The sequence below is a fragment of the Tyto alba genome, unplaced genomic scaffold (assembly GCF_018691265.1).
Source record: "Tyto alba isolate M040663 unplaced genomic scaffold, T.alba_DEE_v4.0 Super-Scaffold_14, whole genome shotgun sequence".
NCBI lineage: Eukaryota > Metazoa > Chordata > Aves > Strigiformes > Tytonidae > Tyto > Tyto alba.
The window spans coordinates 3,094,785-3,114,326 of NW_024881276.1; positions in this window are offsets into that span (position 1 = coordinate 3,094,785).

Genomic DNA, 19,542 nt, shown 5'->3' on the forward strand with positions numbered 1-19,542 from the left:
TACCGCAGGAGGGAAGAAGGTGGCAAGATTTATCAGCTTAGCCTGGTTTGAAGGAGGTGCCATAGATCAGACTGGGGAGAGGGGAAGGGCGTCACTGTGAATCCACCACGGCTCTTCATGCTGCTCTTGCATTTCATTCAGCATGAAAGGAAAAGAAAAGCTGCACCGTGCAAGGGCTGCAGCCGAAACCGGTTCCCCTTTGCTTATTTTTCGAATTAGCCAGTCGCATCGGTGGTGGTATAAAAGTTTTGCCTTGTTTTGGATGATGCATGCAGGTGGCCTTCTCTTCTTGTCATCCTTACATCGCTGGGAAGAAATGAGGAGTCCCACCTGGGCTACCACGTACTGGACTGTACTTCTCACTAAGAGTAAGTCGCTGTGGCTCTGTTCACTCTGTGGAGCTCCAGTGATCCGTACAAGTTGAGGATCTGGACCAAAGCGTCTACTTCATCTCTGTTGATGTGTGGTCTTTTTTTTTTTTTTGTTTTGTTTTTTTTTTGCATTTCTTCAGTGATTTTTCTTGGGGAGGTTGAAGATAAGATAGTCAAGGTCCCGCAGTGCTTATTAAAGTTTAAAAGTAAATGTAATTGTTTTAGATTGTCAAGCATGCTAAGCCTCATTTATTGTCCACCATCATCCAGCCTGACCTTTGTGTAATCTTCCATTTGAGAAGGGTGAGATTTCCAACATCACCAGAACAGCGGCTGCTGGGCAGGATTCCCTTGGAGGAGGCTTTCATTTAGTGTATGTGGATTGCTAAAGAATCTTTCTCAAAAGTTTGGTCTGGTATTTGAAAAATAACTTGGATGAATGCCAAACAAGTAATGCTGTTTTATAAACAAGTCTATTAAAAAAAGGCGTTATGCATTATATGGGCCCCTTTATAACGGAAATAATAGTTTCTGATTTTTTTTTGAACTGTCAAGCTTAAGTGCTTCATCCATTTGTATCAAAATATCAAGCTGACTCCATGATTCATTCTTAATGACTTGGAAACGTGTGAAAAAAAATGATACTGGATTTTTTTTTTGCTTAGTAGGGTCATATAGATGTAGTGACATTTTGGTTAATATCATAATTCTTAGCACTTATATAACGTTTATTTGCAAAGCACTGTATAAATGTTTATTATTTAATCCTCACCCATTATGAAGTAGATAAGAATTATTATCCCCATTTTTGTAGAAATTAAGGAATATGAATCGAGGGCCAGGCTCCATCACCCATTGTCAGCTCTGAGTATTATTACTTCTGTTTTTGTAATGTAGTAGCGTCCCCCAGGTCATAATCTGACATGAACTTTGTGGTGCTAAATGCCTTTCAAAAATGTAAGTAGCAGAGGCCCTGCTCCAAAAAATTTAAACTCTGTACCTGACTTCAGCAAAAAGTCTTAAAGGGAATATTGAAAGTGATTCAGAGTGGCAGAATGTGTCTGGGAGTTATTTCCACAGAACACAGAGTTACTGCCCAATCCTCTGATCCCGTACGTCAGTGGGAATTTGGTTTATGACTCAGTGGGGCCGAGTTACATCAGTGTTAAGGCTAGAAACAAAAATCTGAGTTCCCAACAGCATGCATAAATTGCTAGAAAACCCTGATTTCCAACTTCCCCCTACTACAAATTTTTCACACAGACCAAGTGTGCTGATGTCAATTCTTTGCATGCTTTATCTGCTATATCTTTTAGTCCTATGTTTGCCTATAAAATAATAATAAGACATGATTTTAAATTGACATAACATTGACGCGTTGGGACTGTCGACTCAAGTACAACAGACATGTAGTCCTACAGAAATCCAGATCCCTAAGGCAAACCCAGGTTATCATTATTTTTTTTTTTTTTAGATGAAAAATACACATGTTTTCTGCTCTTTTAAATGTGCTAGGCAAAATAAATTGTTTCTTTTTTAAAACAGATCATTTTAGTTTTTGGAGACATTATTACTTTGGAGGTGGCAGGCTTTTTTCCCCCTTCAGTTTGAGGAAAATTTTCAAAGTATAGGAAAAATAGATTACACATCTTTCTTCGAAGTGTGTTTATTTTTATAATATCTAATATCTAATGATCCAGGTGGTGTCCTCGTAAGTGGGAATTGTATTCAACTCTATAAAGTGCGCACAACCAATATTGTTGGAAATTTTTTGTGTTCCTGGTTAAAAAGGATGGTCGAAGTGCCCCAGTCCTCATCTATAAGCAGCCTGCTGACCCCATTATGTTGTTTTCTTTCCCTGATGTGACAGAATTCTCATGGCTAACAAGTTTCCAAACAGCTGTGGCTAACATGGCAAGAGCTTTTCGTTCGGTCACTTGAAAATCTCTACTTGATTGCATTAAGATGTGGTAGGGCCAGAGAAGGCCTGGTATTGCTTGGAAACTGAAAAAAAAAAAAAAAAAATTGCGGTGAGCTACAGAGTGTGATCTCTTCTCCTTAAGAGAAGACTAGAGCCTTCTGCTTTACAACTCCTGCTTTTCGTAAAATTGCATCTCTAAGTCACATCTTTAAAAGGTGCAACATGGGTCCCATCAGTGTAATCCAGTGGCTAATACTATATTGGTTATTTTTGTTAGTTGGCCAGGTCAATAGAAGGCCATAAGCTTCGGTGTTTGAGGCATTCTTCAAAAGGGGTATGATACCAGATATCCCTCAAATTTTGTTTGTCTGTTAGACAGATTTGATGCTAAAAGTTGGTGCCTAATTTTAGTAAATCGGCCTAGAAACTTGCTGATTTCCAATAAATAATTGAAACTCGATGCAGTTCATACACCTTATGTTGAAAATTGATATTTAACTAAAATCAGTTGAAGAATGTAGAAAATATCAGATTTTGAAGCTGAAGATATTTATTGAAAGGCAATACTTTCATGAATCTAGGCTTATGGTATGTATTAATTACATCAAAGACAGGCGAATATCTCTGTTTCTTTGTATTAATGTATGTGGATGTTTTATTTATTTTTTTGTTTGAAAATTTCTAAATGTGTATTATTTTAATTATGTTGAGTGTAAATTTGACGATGCTTTGCATTTATTTTTATATTTTTTAAACCTGTTGCTTTTGCAAAACTATGAGCAGCCAGTATGATTTGCAGTACCGTTGCATTATTTTGGTTATGTACACATAGTGTGTCTGAGTTTACAGACATTTCAGGGATTGATAAAATGAAAAAAAAAAAAAATCTTCAAAACCAACTCGTCTTAAAAGTTTGTACCCCTTTGTTATTGTAGAAGAGAAAAGCAAACAAGCAAACAATATTTTTTTTTTTAGGTTTTGGTTATGCCAGCATGCTCCTACATGAATTCACCAGACATGTTGAGTTCCGGTTTCAGAGTGTATTATGTTGAATCATATGATATGAATGTACATCTTGTAAAAGTGAGATATGAATAAACTTATAAATATTTGTAATCATGTGTTAACGGATACCCAAAAGAACTACTACCAAAGGGACTATTAATAACAAGGCATTTCCCCCTGCTAAAACAGAGCTTTTTCTTCTCTGTTTAATGCTTTTTTAAGCTCCTTATTCGCTTTCTCCTTGAAAGGACTGAATGCAGTGCATCTTACTCTGTAGCCTTACCGGCTTCTCTGTAAGCTTTACAAAGCAAGTTATAGCTTAGTGACTACTAATCAGAAGCTACTTTTACATCTCATCTACCGGCATAAATTTTTTTGTTTGGTATCATATTTTTTTTTTTAAAGGACTGATAATTTTTCCTTAGTGTCAGGAGGAATGAAGGAGCCTTTGTAGTGGACCATCTAGGGATTGTATTTGATGGCTCTGATCTGTTGTCTGTTTAAATCAATAGGAGAGGCACTAGATCAGGCTCTTACTTTTCAGGCGATTGAGGAGTTTTTTTTTCACGTCCCTGCTTGCCAGTATGTTAGATGTAATTTTCTCCTATAGTTTTATTCTTTCTAGTTGTAATCCGTCATTCCGATGTTGAAAACAATACCCAGGGAATCCTCTGGTGCCTGTGCACCGCGTTGTTTCGTGAGCAGCGCCAAAGCAAACCGGGTTGGTGGGAATCTTTCTCTTAGGTTACAGTCTGTGGATCAGGTTCTAAACTTCCGAGCTAGGCACAAGAGTTAGGTTAGACTTGTTTGAAAGACAGTTTGTCTGACACATATGTGGCATCTAAACCTCATCAGCCTTACAAGATGGGTAGTTCCATATCCCAGCCCTCCCCCCAAGTCCTCCCAACAGGTTTTTATTTTGTCATGTCTGCAGCTGGCTGTAGAAGCTGAAGTCAGAACCTGTACGTGGCTTTTCTAACCTTGCATTTTCTGCAACTCTTTACGTCTATTGGAGCTCTGACTCGGAACATAGCTGGAAAGCAGTTGGTATGATATTCCCACATCATGATTACTGTTTCTCCCTAAGCCAACACCACAAACTGACATCCTGTTTTTCCTGTCATTAACTATGTAAGAGACAGGCTATTATAAGAAAATTAATCCTTCCTTTCTGTCTCTTAAAGATATGTGGGCAGTGAATGGTTGTCAGTAGCATGTACTCTAAGAGCAATCAGAAAAAATATAAAGTGATAGCAGTGTCTGCCGAAAGATTAGCTTCACCAGAAGATTGTCTAATATCAATCTATAAATAAATATGTTTTAACGCTCTTATTTTTGGTCTATTCATATTCAGTTCAGATGTTGAAAGGAGAGATTAGTTCTTTTGGCAATTTGGTTGTTATGAGGAGATTTTTTTCCCCTCTTCATTTCTGTTAATTAACATGTTTTTCCAATGACTACTTGTTCTATTGCTTTCTGAAATCATTGACAGTTCCGAGGGAATTTTCATCTCTCTTGTCTGTGGGTATATTTTTTGGTATATTTCTCTTCTTTGCATGAAAATTTATTTTTAATTAAAAAAAATATATACTTTGACCCTGTTGCCATCAGCACTTTTGGCTACTAATTCTCTCTGTAGGTTCTGAATTGAATTGGATAAGAATAAGCACAGTAACAAATTCCTTATGAATTGTCAGTAAAATTTTCCTTTCTTTCTTGAGTAGCTTCTCTTTTATATTATTATGTTTTGAGCTGCAAACATCTGAAAAGAAAATTATGAGGAGCTACACAGGAAACAGGACTGAGTATCTGCTGGCATGAGTACCTGTGAACTGGGGAAATCTTACCAAAAAGTGTGGTTCAGTCCTATACTGCTTGCATATCCAAAAGTCCAGTTAAAGTTAGAAAGAAATCTGTATACTCAGGTCTGAAGGAGCAACCACAGAAAGACAGATCTACATTCAAGGACCTCATATAAGTGACTAGATATTGGACAACAGAACGAAAGGAAATGTGTGTCTCATTTTGTTTCCCTGAATCAAATACTTAGACTTCATTACCAATATGATTAAGGGTAATGATCCTACTCTTACATTTAATTGCTGGGTTATAATTGCTACTAAGAGGCTATAAAAATGCCGGGTCAGACAGCTGGATCCAAAAAAGGGTCTTAATGCCTCAATCTAAAGTTAGACTTCAGAGGAATTTAGGCACTTACTTCCAAAACCTTAACACAGGACTCTTGGCTGCTTCTCAAACTCTACCGAAGCCTGAGGGCAGCAGGTCCTCTAGTTCCACACATTAGATTTCTCCATGAGCCTCATGTTTTACTTTTGTGTGTGCCTGGCACCTGACGGATCTCTGTGGCTGGGAGGCTTGCTCCCTTTTTAGCCTGATTGAGTTACAGAAACTGGGCATCTGTTTCATCTTGCTTAACTTCAGATGTTTACAAATCAGAACTTGTCAGTGGAAGCAAGCAGACTCTTAGCAAATAGACCTCGGGTGAGTATATTAAGGTGTGCCTTAGAAGCAGACTAGCTCAGATGTAGCCACCTTCTCTGTATACAGCTCTCTTTGGACAGACGTGTCCGATTCCATGGCAAGTTTCTTGCATGTGCTTTCCTCGTGTGTCCTCCACTGCACAAACGACAGTGATTCCACACTTTGTTTTCTTCAGAGGTGGAGATTTCCTTTTACGCGATGACTCGGTGCCTGGTAGATTCACACAGGACCCTACAATCTGGGTTTTCCTGGCTTCCTTTGTCTGAATGAAGGGGTTGAGGAATGAGTTGTCTCTAGCTGATGCCGCTTTGATGGCACAGCAAGCAAATGACCTTTCTGCTATGATTTCCATTCTAACTGGTTTCCCTACTGTGTTTTCCGATATTATAGTCAACTAAAGTGCAAATTGTTTTTGTACAGATTCTTGGGAAAAAGAATCATCTTATCGTTTTCCCCAGGTGTGACTCAATGCAATAACATTTAAATATTTCCTAAATATATCAGCTTTGCACAGCAAAGTTCCTAGATTTCATGCAGCTTCCAATTTTCCTCTCTTCCTGGTTGCAAAAAAAACCTCTTGAGAGGAGGTATATAGATGTACATATGCACATAAACATTAATAAACAAATCCCTCAAAACTTGACAGAATTTAAATTGCCACACACGTAACCTTAGGGTCTTTAATGAAGAAATCTCATATGGTTCTGTCTTAGGTTATCATGTACATTTGTACTATAGGACATCTGTCTCTGTTGTTGCATGAGGTAAACTGTGCTCAAGGAATGAAGTGGGACTGCGAAGAGAATGAAGCCTTTTTCCAGGTATAAACCTCACTTGCATGAGATACTGGTAGGTATCTGTATGTAGGCAATGAGGGAAAACATGGCAATAAGTTTGGCTTCATCATTAACACAGTTAATGATCATGTAGAATTAGATCTAGCCTGCTACAGACTTTCAAGCTGATACACTGAAGGCATGAAGACATTTCCAGCGTATCACTGAATGTGTGCTTCTGTTTTCTGGGGGTTAAAGTCACAAGACCAGGAATCTGATGTACAAAAGCACTCAGTGTTGACTATCACAACTTTAACTAGAGCAGGCTATGTAGGTTTGGGACTTTGAGCAAGCGGACAGCCTTATGTAACGGTGTAGATTCATGCAATATACCATTGACTTATTGTCTTACGTTAGGCAGGTCATTGTGTCCTTCTGCTTCAGTCTATAAAATAGGTTTAATGACATTCTCCTAATGTGTACATAGGAACAACACTCTTCTAGTGTGTACATAGGGGGATTCTGGCCATAAATTCATTAATCTTGATAGTATACTGATACACTAGATTTGCGAGCATCAGCACAAAACCCATGAGGCAACAAGTAACTCTGTATTCAAGGCAATGTTCAGGGGATGTGCAGTAAATAAAGCATGAGGATAAAGAGAAATATTGAGCAGCTGCTGTATTCACTGAACACTGTGCACTGAATAAAGCTGGGGTCCTCTGAAAAAAATACCCACCCAGACTTATTGAATAATTAAAGAATGTATCATAATGTGTATACACATGGGAGTAGAATTCGATTGCACAGTAAATGCCAGTAATGGTACTTCCTGGCTTTTGGGTGTTTAATGAATTAATGAACACTTATTTTTTTTCAGCTTTAAGAATATTTTCCTTCAACATTTACATATACAATTGTCTATAGTTATCCTTTTTTGAATTAAAATTTAAAAAAACTAGGTTACATACACTGTAGAACCATTAGGACTGGGACACTGAACTCTCTGCTGAAGTCTAGAGATCACTTGATCCACAAAAGGACCTATGCTCATAGGAAGAGAAAGATGGTTATGGTGTCTTAAGCTTACCCAGGACTTCAGCAAATGAACCATCTGAAGGGCTGTAGAACTCACTGACACCAAACATACAGAAGACTCCATTTTATGGGCATTGGATCCCTCTGATATGAAGGATATTTGAAGGAAAAGGGTTTAGGGCCTCTTCTGATTAGAGATCAGTAAGATGTGGGTTCTCAGCTTACATAAGTTTTCAGTGCAAGTGTGTGTCTGCTTAACAGTAAAGGATATGAAAGGCTCACAGATATTTACTGTGGCCAACAGACTGTGCGTTCACCTTAGGCCAAATGATATTTTGACTTGGGGCAAACAGTCCCAGTCCCCCTTTGCCTTCATGCCATCCAGATGCAGCCCAGCACGCCCCATACACTGTGAAGTGTTCCCCATCATCACCTGTGATCCGGTGCTGGTGATGCTGGATATATAATTCAGAATGTTCAGAACGTAGAAAGCTCTGGGCTGCAAGCAGAAGCTAAGCTAGCTCGAAGCAAGGGAAACAGTTGGGAAATGCAGAAGCTGTCCAAATCTGAAGAGATTTCATTAGGAGATGCACAAGCTCTAACCTGGCATTAGAGGGTGAGATGAATTAATGTTTTATCACTGGTTGACAAATGAGGTCTTTCTTCAAGAGCTAATTTACTTTAGTTTATAAAATGTTTGCCAAGGACTATGAACATGTATATGGATATTTGTGGATGAACTGAGTTTTCTGTGTATCTGAGCCCTATGACTATTGATCACAACAAAACGTTTGCAGGAGGTGCCAACCATTATTAATATATAGTGATTGCTACTGCTCCTCCTGTAGTTACTAACTTTGCTATAAAGGGAAAACTGTATTGTTGATACAATATTGAGCCACTTCTCAGTGTGGTAGAATTAGAATAGAGTCTGATTTTCTGGGAATGTTTACTTCTGGGTCTCATATACCTTTTCTTTAGTGCTTGAGACTTGCACTTTTACAGGGGCACATAGCTTTCGTTGAGCAGTGATGGGCAGAGATATGTTTGCTGGTATAAATAGACGTCCATGGCTTTGGAAAATCCATCTTGAAATTGTCCTGGGAGCCAGGGCTTGAACTAGGGTGTTGTGTTCATGGTAACCTCTCTGCTTATCAGAGGCACATGATTCATATAACAGTGCCTTGGAATTGTTTGCCCCTTCATCCTTGTTGCTGAAAAATTGGGTATGGAGCATTTGGAAAAGTTCCATTTGGAAATGAAGCATGTCTAGGCCTTGAATGGTGTCCAATACCTTTTCTTCAAGAAGAGTTCAGACTTTTATTCATGGAGAAGCAGAAGAAAGATCTTTTTTTACTATGAATACTCTTCCTGAATAAATGATGCGCTAGATGATACTGTGAGGTCTGGAGTAATTTTGATAAACAAGAATAGCTGATAATAAGGGAGAAGATGCTGTTGAGTTCAAATCACCTATCACCTTTAAATGTTCAAATTCTAGTTCTTTATCAAATCTGTATGCATCTCAAGAACTGAGAAAATCAGATTGTCAGACCTAATACTGTAAAAGTCTATTTCTGGGTTTCATTCACTTTACCTTGGACCTTATGACTTTGCTGTTGCAGAAAAGCATAGCTTTTCTTGGCGAGTGATAGTTTCTCTCAGATTGTTTTAAGTGCTTTAATTTATCTGCTTTCTTAGTTACTCGGTGTTCCTTTACTCCTTTTATCTGGATGCTTGCTCCACATCCAATCTTGCTTAGTAACTGTAATCTATAGTGGTCTTTCTATAAATAGGATAAAACCAGATTGTATAATTTTTCACAGTTTTCTGAAAAACGCTGATAGAGCTGCCAGAGCATCACTGAATTTTGAAGGAGTAACAGCCATACTGTTTTTATGCACCAGAGCCAGGTCACAAGCTAGTCTAGTCTCAGTCTTTCACTTGGTTTGTAATCTGTGCAGTTTACAGGGCCTAGCAAGTTATATCTTCTTGATCTAAGCATCTCTGTGTTTACACGAAGGAAGAGTAATGCTAGCTAGGATCTGTTAACTATCATAGAATATCATAATATATTGCTAATAGAACTATATTTTATGTTGACTCAGAAGTTGGAGTATCTTGCTGGTAGCCGCCATTCTGTGCTAAACAATGACTGATTGTTTGTTTTCTGGTTATATTGAATGAGTTGGTTTCAGTATTTAAAGCTCTGAGTGGCTCCAGACTTATCTACACAAAAGACCACATCTCTCTTGATGCTTCTATTGGTCAGTAAAGAATGATTACTCTGAGAACCTTCCAGTGTATAAAGGAGGTTGCTGTCAAGATATTCCCTTTCAGATCTACTTCCTGAGGTGGTCCAAAAGAGTTCAAATCCTTTGTCCCTTAAGGTATGCTGCAAGGCATGTCTGTCTACTTAGGCTCTTGGGGATTAATATGGCCTGCTTTAGCTCTGTGTTGATTATACTTGGAGGAAGGGTTCTGGAAAAAAAACCCAACCAAACAAAGCAAATGTTTAGAATATCCACACATCTTTTACGACACCGTGAGAGCTGAGTCCTGCACCTTCAGCAGAACCACAGTGAAGCTGATTTATATCCTCTATACTCCTGGGCCTTGTTTTAGGTCTGAGTTATAAGCATCTGTTGATAGCTTTGTCTGACCATAGTCAGAAGTGGATCTGGGTGAAACTTGTATGATGCTTTCCTCACTTGTATGTACATTTGTGGTTTCTTTTCGGAGGTGTCATTTTATTTTGACCTTTACTCACCTGCTTTGAGTGTGTAATAGTTGACATAGAAGCAACCTCTGGAAATTTAGTTTCCTTCCTAATGCAGAAGTACGATATGTTTTCTTTGCAACAGTGTGTTTTCTTCGGGACTGATGAGCAAGGCTACCTTAGCATGGGCATGACAAGAGTGATCTCCAAGGACAGTCTCCTAAGTTTCTTGAATGGAATGTTATTTTTGGAAATTGCATATGTGACATTCGAAAATTACACAAACTCTCTGTGCCGCAGGAGGACAAGCTTAGAAAGGACTGCCCAATTCATCAAATAACATTACCCCAAATTCCACCCAGCCATGGAATAGAAGGTTCTTCTCCAAGCCTCCAGAGACCACAGGGCTAGAGCCCAAGAGGTACAACAAGCACACTTTGGGGAACTTGCTTTTTATTTAAAACTTTCCTTGTCCCCCACATCTTGTTAGTGAATCTCCTCCTTATGTTTTATACATTGACAGGATTCCCAGAAAGGTCACTCTTTTAAAGACTGTATATGTACATGCCATGTTGTGTTTATAAACTCAGAGAATTACCATCTTTCATGTCACTTAAATATCTGCATTTTGAGGTAAGGTAGGTTTTTATTTTTAATGAGATTATTATTTAAATGGACTGTTGTACCTACAAAACACTTGATTGGAAAAGATGGCATAGATAAATTTTTGTATGTGGACATAGGAATGAGAAAGAAGTAATGTTTATTTCAGAAACTAACGGTAACTATGGCAACAGATGCATGCTGTATTTCATCTGGGAAACATAAGCAGCCATGTTAGAAAAGAAGATGTTATTTCAATAATGGCTTTTCAATAATTTATTGCACAAATTTTACAAGTCATGTTAAGAAGTACTGCCATAGTCAAACTAATGAGGATTAAGTTAATTTTGATACTCAACAGTGATTATTCCTGCAATTAAATATTCTTCTCAGGTTATGGTTAAAAAACTGCCCGAGAAATATTTCCCAGAGAGCCACTAACAAAACCAAAGTTTGACATTTCTTGGGTGGAAATAGGATGCAAACTTTTTATAGCTGTCCTTGTTACCGTTTTATATCTGCGGTGTCTTTAGCTGGATAACAAAGATTTCTAACTACATGTCCACAGGCAGAATGGGTTACAGCTGAATATTTATTTAACTAGTACTTAAATGCTTACCTAATTCATAAACATTTGTGTTAGGGGTATGCGGTTCCTACAGGCACATTAGTGGAGTTTCTAATTTTGATTGTTTCTTGTTAATAATTCAAAATAGTGCCATCCTTCCAAAGCCTTAGGTGTCGTCCCTGGCTGCTGTTTTGCTTGTACCGTATCTATCTGAAGCTGTAGGTCCCTTTATCCTCTTGCGGGACCAACTGCTTCTGAAATTGCAGTAAGAAATGTGAGAAAGCACTTTATGTCTTTGTTTATAGCAGTTATAGAGAGCCCAGGCTGTGTGCTAATGATCTCAATAGTGCCTAACGAGTATAGAAGTTTTCAAGCAAGAATATGTTGAAAGAGACTAAATAGCAGAAACAAGAGAGAAAGTCTTTGAACACTAAATCAGACCACCAGTATTCAAATCTGACATCAACAGCCTGGAATTTTCAGGTGAAATTCACACCTATCCAGAAGATCCGTAGAGGATATACGCACCAATTTACTCTCTTAAACATTATTTTAATGCCTGTAATTTTCAAATTAGCAATTAGAGAGAATTAGGAATTAAAAGGAGCTATCGGTTCCATACCTTTTAACTGTGAAGGGGTTAATTTTATCATTAAAGAAGCATGCAAAGAAAAACATGTGTAAAGTGAGCCCGGATCTGGCTCAGATACACACTTTGGCAGCAATTCCAAAGCTGAATCCTTGACTGGCTACTTTTTTTTTTTTTTTTTTTTTTTTTTTTTTTTTTTTAAGTACATGTACATTTTATTACATTTAACCCAAAATTTACATACAAAAGCGTCCTGTGCAGATCTGGGAAGGTAGCTCATGAGTGGCTACTCTAGATTATTGATCTTTCCTCTTTGTGATCCCCTCTGGAAAATGGAATTCCATTTTATATGCTGGACATGGTTCATGGTGAGTATGGTGGAATGAGGCTTTTCTTCTTTACGTATGTGCCCAGACAGTCTGTAAAGGCCTGAAGGCACTAGGAATGTGATTTCTCACCTTATGAAGGATTATACAAAACTGATCCTTAAAGCACGTTGTCCCCAGTGAGTCTGTTATAATAAAGAGTGTTTTCATTCTGAAGAGATTCACCATTGTAGAGGAAGAGTTTAATATATTCAGTTTTTCTGAAGACATAATTTTTTTCTCCTTTTTCACCCTGAGCTAAATATTTGTTTATGTTTGTGGATGTGGTACGTTTTTTCTGTGATGCTGGTAGGGCAGATTTAGATTTTGTTCAAATGTTTTATTATCACAGAAAATTACATTTGTGTTTTAAATTTACTATTTAAAAAATAAACACTACAGACAAAATTTTCCATCCTGACCTACACAGCAGCTCTCAACTCCAATAGTCTGTTCTTCCTGCACGAAGGGAACTCCCATTGATGTGTGGATCTGAGAGGAGAATTTTGCCCTAAGGGCTCAATTTTGCTCTGAGATTGACATATGCATATCATCAAAAATAGAATAATCTATGCATTTGAGGGGCTATCAGCAGCTCCCATGCAATGCTATTGCTCATGGAGATTCCTGACATCCTACTAAAATGTGTGATAGGCTGAGAGGTAACCTAGGTCTAATGTTTGTGCTAACAACCCCTCCCCCCAAATAGATGAGGTTGAAACAAAAGGGTAATTTTTCTTTGTTATTGTAATTATTCATGTTATGACATCTCAGACAAATTCAACAAATGCTTTTTGTCTTATATCACTTCTTTGAGTAGCTCTCATTCTAGGGCCTCCTCAGACACGTACTCAGTCAGGAGCTGTCTTGCTGCATGTGATTTTTCACATCCTTTGACATTCTCCGAGAGCCATCTGCAGAATACGGCATTTGTGACTTTTAAAGGAAAGAGTGGGTTACACTGGTCATAAGAATTATAGTTTCATTGGGGGTGGAATAGCACTTCAATGCTTTCTTGCTCCTTAGTGTTTGTAATTCTAGAAAAAAGTTATCTGAGGAGCAAAAATCATCACCTCTTCTTGAACAACAAGCCTCTGTGCTCTTTCTTTCTACCTGTTTTCCTCCAGGTTTTCCTGCTGGCCTGAATAATATGGCCACTTACCTCCAGTGAGCACAAGTTGGGATAGAAATCATCAGTAGTTCCCATCGATTTCCCCCACCACTTCTCGCCCCACCTATTTGTGCTGGTGGTGAAGTTCTGCTTATCTCAGCTACAATCTGTTTCTGGTAACATTAGCCATCTAGCAAGAAAATGCTTAGTCCAAAGTAAGGTCTCTTGATGCAGTCTAGCAGGGGATGGGTGCCATGATCCACTGCTGGAAGGGACTGGACTAGGTGAATAGCTGGGGCTCAAGGGGCAGTCTTTTTGTGCTTGCTTTCCACCACTTTTTCCAGCTGTCCCTGTGCCAGTGACGCAGTGCTAGCATGGTAGCACCTCTTGAACCACTTGTCAGGTGCATGATGCTCAGAACTCCAAACCTGACTGCCCCTTACCTGAACCAGATCTTTATTACAAGAGAAAATTTTAAAGACTGTCCAAAATGGCACAAAATTGATTCTCTCTGTATTGTACTAACAAATATCTGTGTCAGCAGTTATCAGATAGTGTCATATCACAACAAGCTTTCATTCTGTTTTTTAACTCTGCCTATGGGATGATCTGCCCCCCTGTTGGAAGTTGCAGAGGAAAGAAGCTCATTTTCTTGCTCTACAGCAGGAAAAAATGGCCGGAAGCCCTTTTCCCCCCTTTGCTGTGGTACAGAAAGAGCACTTTCTCATTGAAATGGGCAGAAATAGCAGAGCCTCCTTTTCCTCTGGAGGAGAACCACTTCTAGAGGCAGCCACTGGAGAGCAGTTCCCAGCACTGCCTGCTGGGATCCCTGCTCTCTCCCTACCCAAACAGGTCCTCTAAGGGCATCAAAAGGGTCCTTCAGAGCAATTGGTTAAAAGATCTTTCAGATAAATGGGGTGGTCTGTAGCTCCCAGGAACGGTGCTAGTATGAATATTCCATTAGTTCTTTAACAAAGGTCAGATGACCACAGTTTGGGAAAGCTGGTTTATGTATAAATAACATATTTCAGCCTCAGGGATTGGTTACAGCTCGGAGGGGGCTACAGCTTGGCCTCCATATAGGTGTCGACAGTGTATGTTTCTATGTTAGCTCAGTGCCCAAAACTCCCACTAAATGGGGTGGAGGTCTAGTTAATTTGGTCAATAGAGCCTGGAGCAGATACTTAGAGACTCGCTTAATTACAAAGGGGAGGTGTTCTAGGGTACCTGAGACCTCCAAGTGAGGCCATCACTTGATGTAATACATATGAGGGACCTTCTGGAGAGCCAGCTGGCACCTCAGAGGACACACTAGAGCATCTGAACTGGTATCTGACTGAGCCACGGATCTCCCCATTGAGTAGATTGACACCTCATTCTTTTGTAGCCATATACACTGTTAACACCTAAGTTTAGGTATCTGAATCTTGAACAAAAATCCCCACTTCAGTCACTGTGCCATGACTAATTCCTGGAATTTGGTCTTGTTGACTATGATATATGATATGGGATTAGTCAGTCAACTTCAGTGGTATTCCTTCTGATTTTATAACTGATTATCAAAGGCATAGAGACTTTAATAAATAATACAAAAATCTTATCTTGTGAATATGGATAATAATTTGGTTTTGTTTGGATGTCTATACTAGTCTGTGTTTTTCGAAAAAATATCTTTTTAGAAGTATGAATATTTGCATTTGATTCCAAATGTCATGAAAATACATTTTCAGCTGTTCTCTGAATCTGTGTTCAGGGACCTGTTTTCTTACTATATCACCTGTCTCTCCTCACAAATGCTGTAGTTGTTCTTAGTTGCTCCTTGGAGCTACAACATACCTTCTCCACACTCTCACTTTTGCTTAAGGCAAACTTGAGCCAGAAACTACTACTCCAAACCTTTGAACTTCAAAATGCTTCACAAACATTTAAAACTAATCACAACAATATCTTTCAGTAGGAAATATAACACATTTTACAGATGGGGAAACCAAGAGAGATAAAATAGCATCCTAAGAGAGCACACGAAATCCTCAATCTGCTTCAGGCCACTAAGTATGCTGGCAGGCAATATGGAAATGTACAAGAGCTATGAAGCAATTTGTAGGGTTCTCAGAATCTGTGCCTATCAGAGGTAACTCTTACATTATGTAAGAGTTGGTGATGCAGCTACAGAAACCTCCCATGTTGTACTGGTGGACTGGTGTGATGGTGGAGTGCTGATAAAACACTGGCTGACTGTCTTACTCTTCACATCAGCCTCTTACAATGAAAAGCATATGCCTGAAGGTCATACACAAAACATTGATTTTTGGAAATAATACCTCAAGATCAACAGATCAGTATATATGTGGCTGAAATATGATTTGATTCCTGGAAATGGCGTAAATGCCAGACTGCACTTGTTTCTGCAGCAGAGATGCCTTAAATCTTTCACACTAGTAGTTCTAACCCTCTGATGGTGGAAATCCCACCTCCTGAAGCTGATGAGGCCAGTAATGAAGCATCTATCATACTCCTGATAGACACAATAAAATATTGGTACTAGAAAGAAAAGTCCATTACAATTTTTTTTTTTTGTTTTTTGCATTTATAGGATATACAAATGCATATATGAAAGAAAAAAAATATTACAGCATAAATTAAAATCTGAAGCAGAAGAAACCTGCATGGAGAAATCCAGCAGGCTGAGAAAAAAACCCTAAAGTCAAATAAAGCACAAAAATCCGGAGTCTTTCCTTACAATTTATGCAATGCAGCTGAGTGCATATGTAGCGGGCACTCCAGAAATCACTTTTCATTAAATCATACTTTTCCTGCCTTTAGTTTTTTCCATATGTCATAAACCAATATTGCTTTTCTCTCCTGGCCAGATGAGCCAAGTAGCTTCTCCTAGTGTCAGATGAGACCGCAGGCTGCATCCTGTCTCCTGTCATAATAGGACCCACTGTACAGGAGTGGTGGAGCTGGCACCGCTTGGTAATATTGGCTTTACTACACAAGGGTAACAGACTGATGCTTCCCAGAATTGTTGGGCTGGTGAAGGCTCTGCTAAACCCCATGTATGCCTCTGGGAAAACCGTACATGCTTCAGAGTGGTCTAGGAAAGAAGGTGAGTGAGGGCAAACTACTATGATCAGAAAAATGCCTGTTGCTTATAAACGTCCTGTTGCTTGAGGACCATTTCTTGTTGACTTATAAAGGGTTGGGAGTAAGCAAGGCTGAAGGAATTGTCTAGCAAGGCTATCAAGCTGGGTATCCCTTCCATAAACCTGGGGCTCAGCTGGAACTTTCTAAAGCACATGTGGATTGGAGTAGAGTCTCTGACGGTCTGTTACCAAAGTCTCTTTTTCCAGGCCAGATTGCCAGCTGCAGACCATCAGCATGTTTACTAACAAAACCCGTTACCTTGCATCCTGCTTTAGGGCTGGATTCTGGCTCTCTACTAAGTGGGGTATGAAGATGCCATGACTCAAGAAGAGACAATTTAGTCAGTGGGAAAAAAAAATCTGTCTGTGGTCCTCAGGTCTGCCATATGCTTCTTTCTCATTCTGGCACATGGTGTGGCCTATGGCCTCAGCCTCATTAGGACTAACTTTACTTCCCTTACTGGAGCTAACGCTTCTGATTATGATGTTCAGAAAAAATACCTCAAGGGCAGAACAGAGACCTAAGACTAATTTTTCAGGCATTGTTTCAGTACTGGGTGGCTGATTATCTTTCCTTATTATGTCATATATTTTGAATTTTAACATACTCTGATCTGAGAGAAAGGAAGACAGATTTTCCCTCCTGATATAAATTCTGCTTTCCAAACCTTAGCGATTGTAAAACTTGCAATCCTGATGTTCATTTATCTTATTTGCCAACATTAGAAAGCGTAATTCTATTTCTTCTTTCAGATATCTTTTCAGTAAGCTTTTTTCCTACCATCCTTTCTCTATCTTCTTTACCCTCTCTCTTGGGACACAACCTTGTCAGTGCTCTAATTCATTCACATTTTGCACTGCAGATTAAGGCAATGTGTTCAGGGTTATGAAATGTCAACGGATGGCCAAATGAAGTTGTAATGCCATAGACCTCCTAATCTATTGTATTTAATTAGAAATTTCTTAAGAACCCTCAATCCTTTAAATCCTTTCTTGCATGAAAGCTATAGGGAGACACAGCATCTTGTTTTCTGTAAACACCAGCAAGGGTAGGGAAAGCGCTTGGTGTCGGTTATAACCAGGCCCATGAATTCAGGCTCATCTGAGGGAGGGTTGTTCAGTAAGCTAAGGCCTGTGCTGTACAGGCAGTTATCTCCGTATGTGAGTCGGATCACAGGATTTTTGGCTAGTCAGTGTTGCCTATATATTAGAATTACCAACCTTGACAGTCAGGAATCGTTTGTAACTTTTAGGAATTTTTAGAAGAATAGACCCCCAATCTGTGTTGTTGAGGATATAGCATTATGTAAAGAGAAGTACCAGATGATATGGAGTTGTTATTTCTAAAATTGCCATACTGTCATTCTCCTCTAAAGCTAGTACTAGGAATGGTAATAATATGATTAACAGGATCCCTCTTTCATTCCCCCACTGGAGTATATACAGGGCTTTCCATACCATGTAGCTTGATGACTACTTTTCCAAAAATTCTTTCCAAGTCAAACTCTGAGAAATCTTTCAGAATGAAAGCATTTGACAAAACTCTAAACTTCCTTTTTGGTGTCTCTAGTCTTTAGCTCCAAACTTTTCAGCAGCTTTCCTGATAATCAAGAAAGGAACACAAATTATCCTTGTATTTGAACAGTTTATAGTAGATTAGAAAATCCCTATAGTAATCCTGTTTTCACTCAGTCACATTTTCTTTGAAATGGCCCACTGGCAGTAGAAATGATCATGTGTCATCTCAGTTTAGTGACAAATAGGATTTGAAAAGAAAACTGACATTTGGAAGATTTGTTCAGTCATCTTGCAATTCTGCACTTGTGACCAGCCAGTAAACTTTTCAAGTTAAAAAAAAAAAAAGTAATTGTGAGCAAGTTTTTATGACTTGAAATGGTGCTAAATATATGGCTGTATCTTCAGCCAGTATAACCACAATGTACCTTGAATGATGTCAGTAAAACCACTCTCTTTTGGTTTTGTTAAGTACACAATGACCTATGCAGGTCCAACTTGAAACAATCAGCTTCCTCACTGACTCAGGAGAATCTTGGCAAATTCAAAAGGGAAAAAAGATTAATATTTTTAAGCTGTGAGAGTTTAAAGTGATGGATTTGCTCAAGGTTGGGAGGAAAAATTTAATCTGATTTCTTGTTTTGGATTAAGAAAAGTGCTTCCAGAGCCCTGAATCTGAGTGAAGGTTGGCCTTGCATTGGTCCGTAATAGCAGCACTTCTCTTGGAATGTGTAGCTCTGCAGGGATTATGAGAACATGGAATTTGGAGAAGGAAAGTTTGGTTATGTCAGACAGTTTATTCCCCTGCAACAGCTGAATATTCCATAAACAGATGATAGACCAGCCCTCGTGTAAATCCTACCAAATTTACACAGCGGGGAGACCAAAACTGTAGTAGCAGTTATTTAAAAATCATATGACGTGTGAACACTGAAGATGAAAACTTTTCTATAAATTCTTGCACTGTCCTATAGCACGTTGCTGCTGGATTGCCAGGTTTTTATTCAAAACCACGTGCTTTGAGAGCCTGGAAAAAAAATATTATGATATTATTAATTCATCGAGTCTTTCCATAAAGGTGTTATTATTGTGGTCTAACTTTGGAATCAGCTTTGGTTTGTTAAGTGCCTTAACAAAATCTGAGAGTACATATTAACCTCTTGGCAGGAGCTCATGGGCTGATGATGCATCTTTCTCAGTTATTATACAGACACAGCTTTGTTTATGTGGTCAGGAAACAAAGAGACACCAACTTGCAACGTTACTCACTGGGTCAGCTCCTGCAGCAGTCTCAGACCTTTTATGGATTT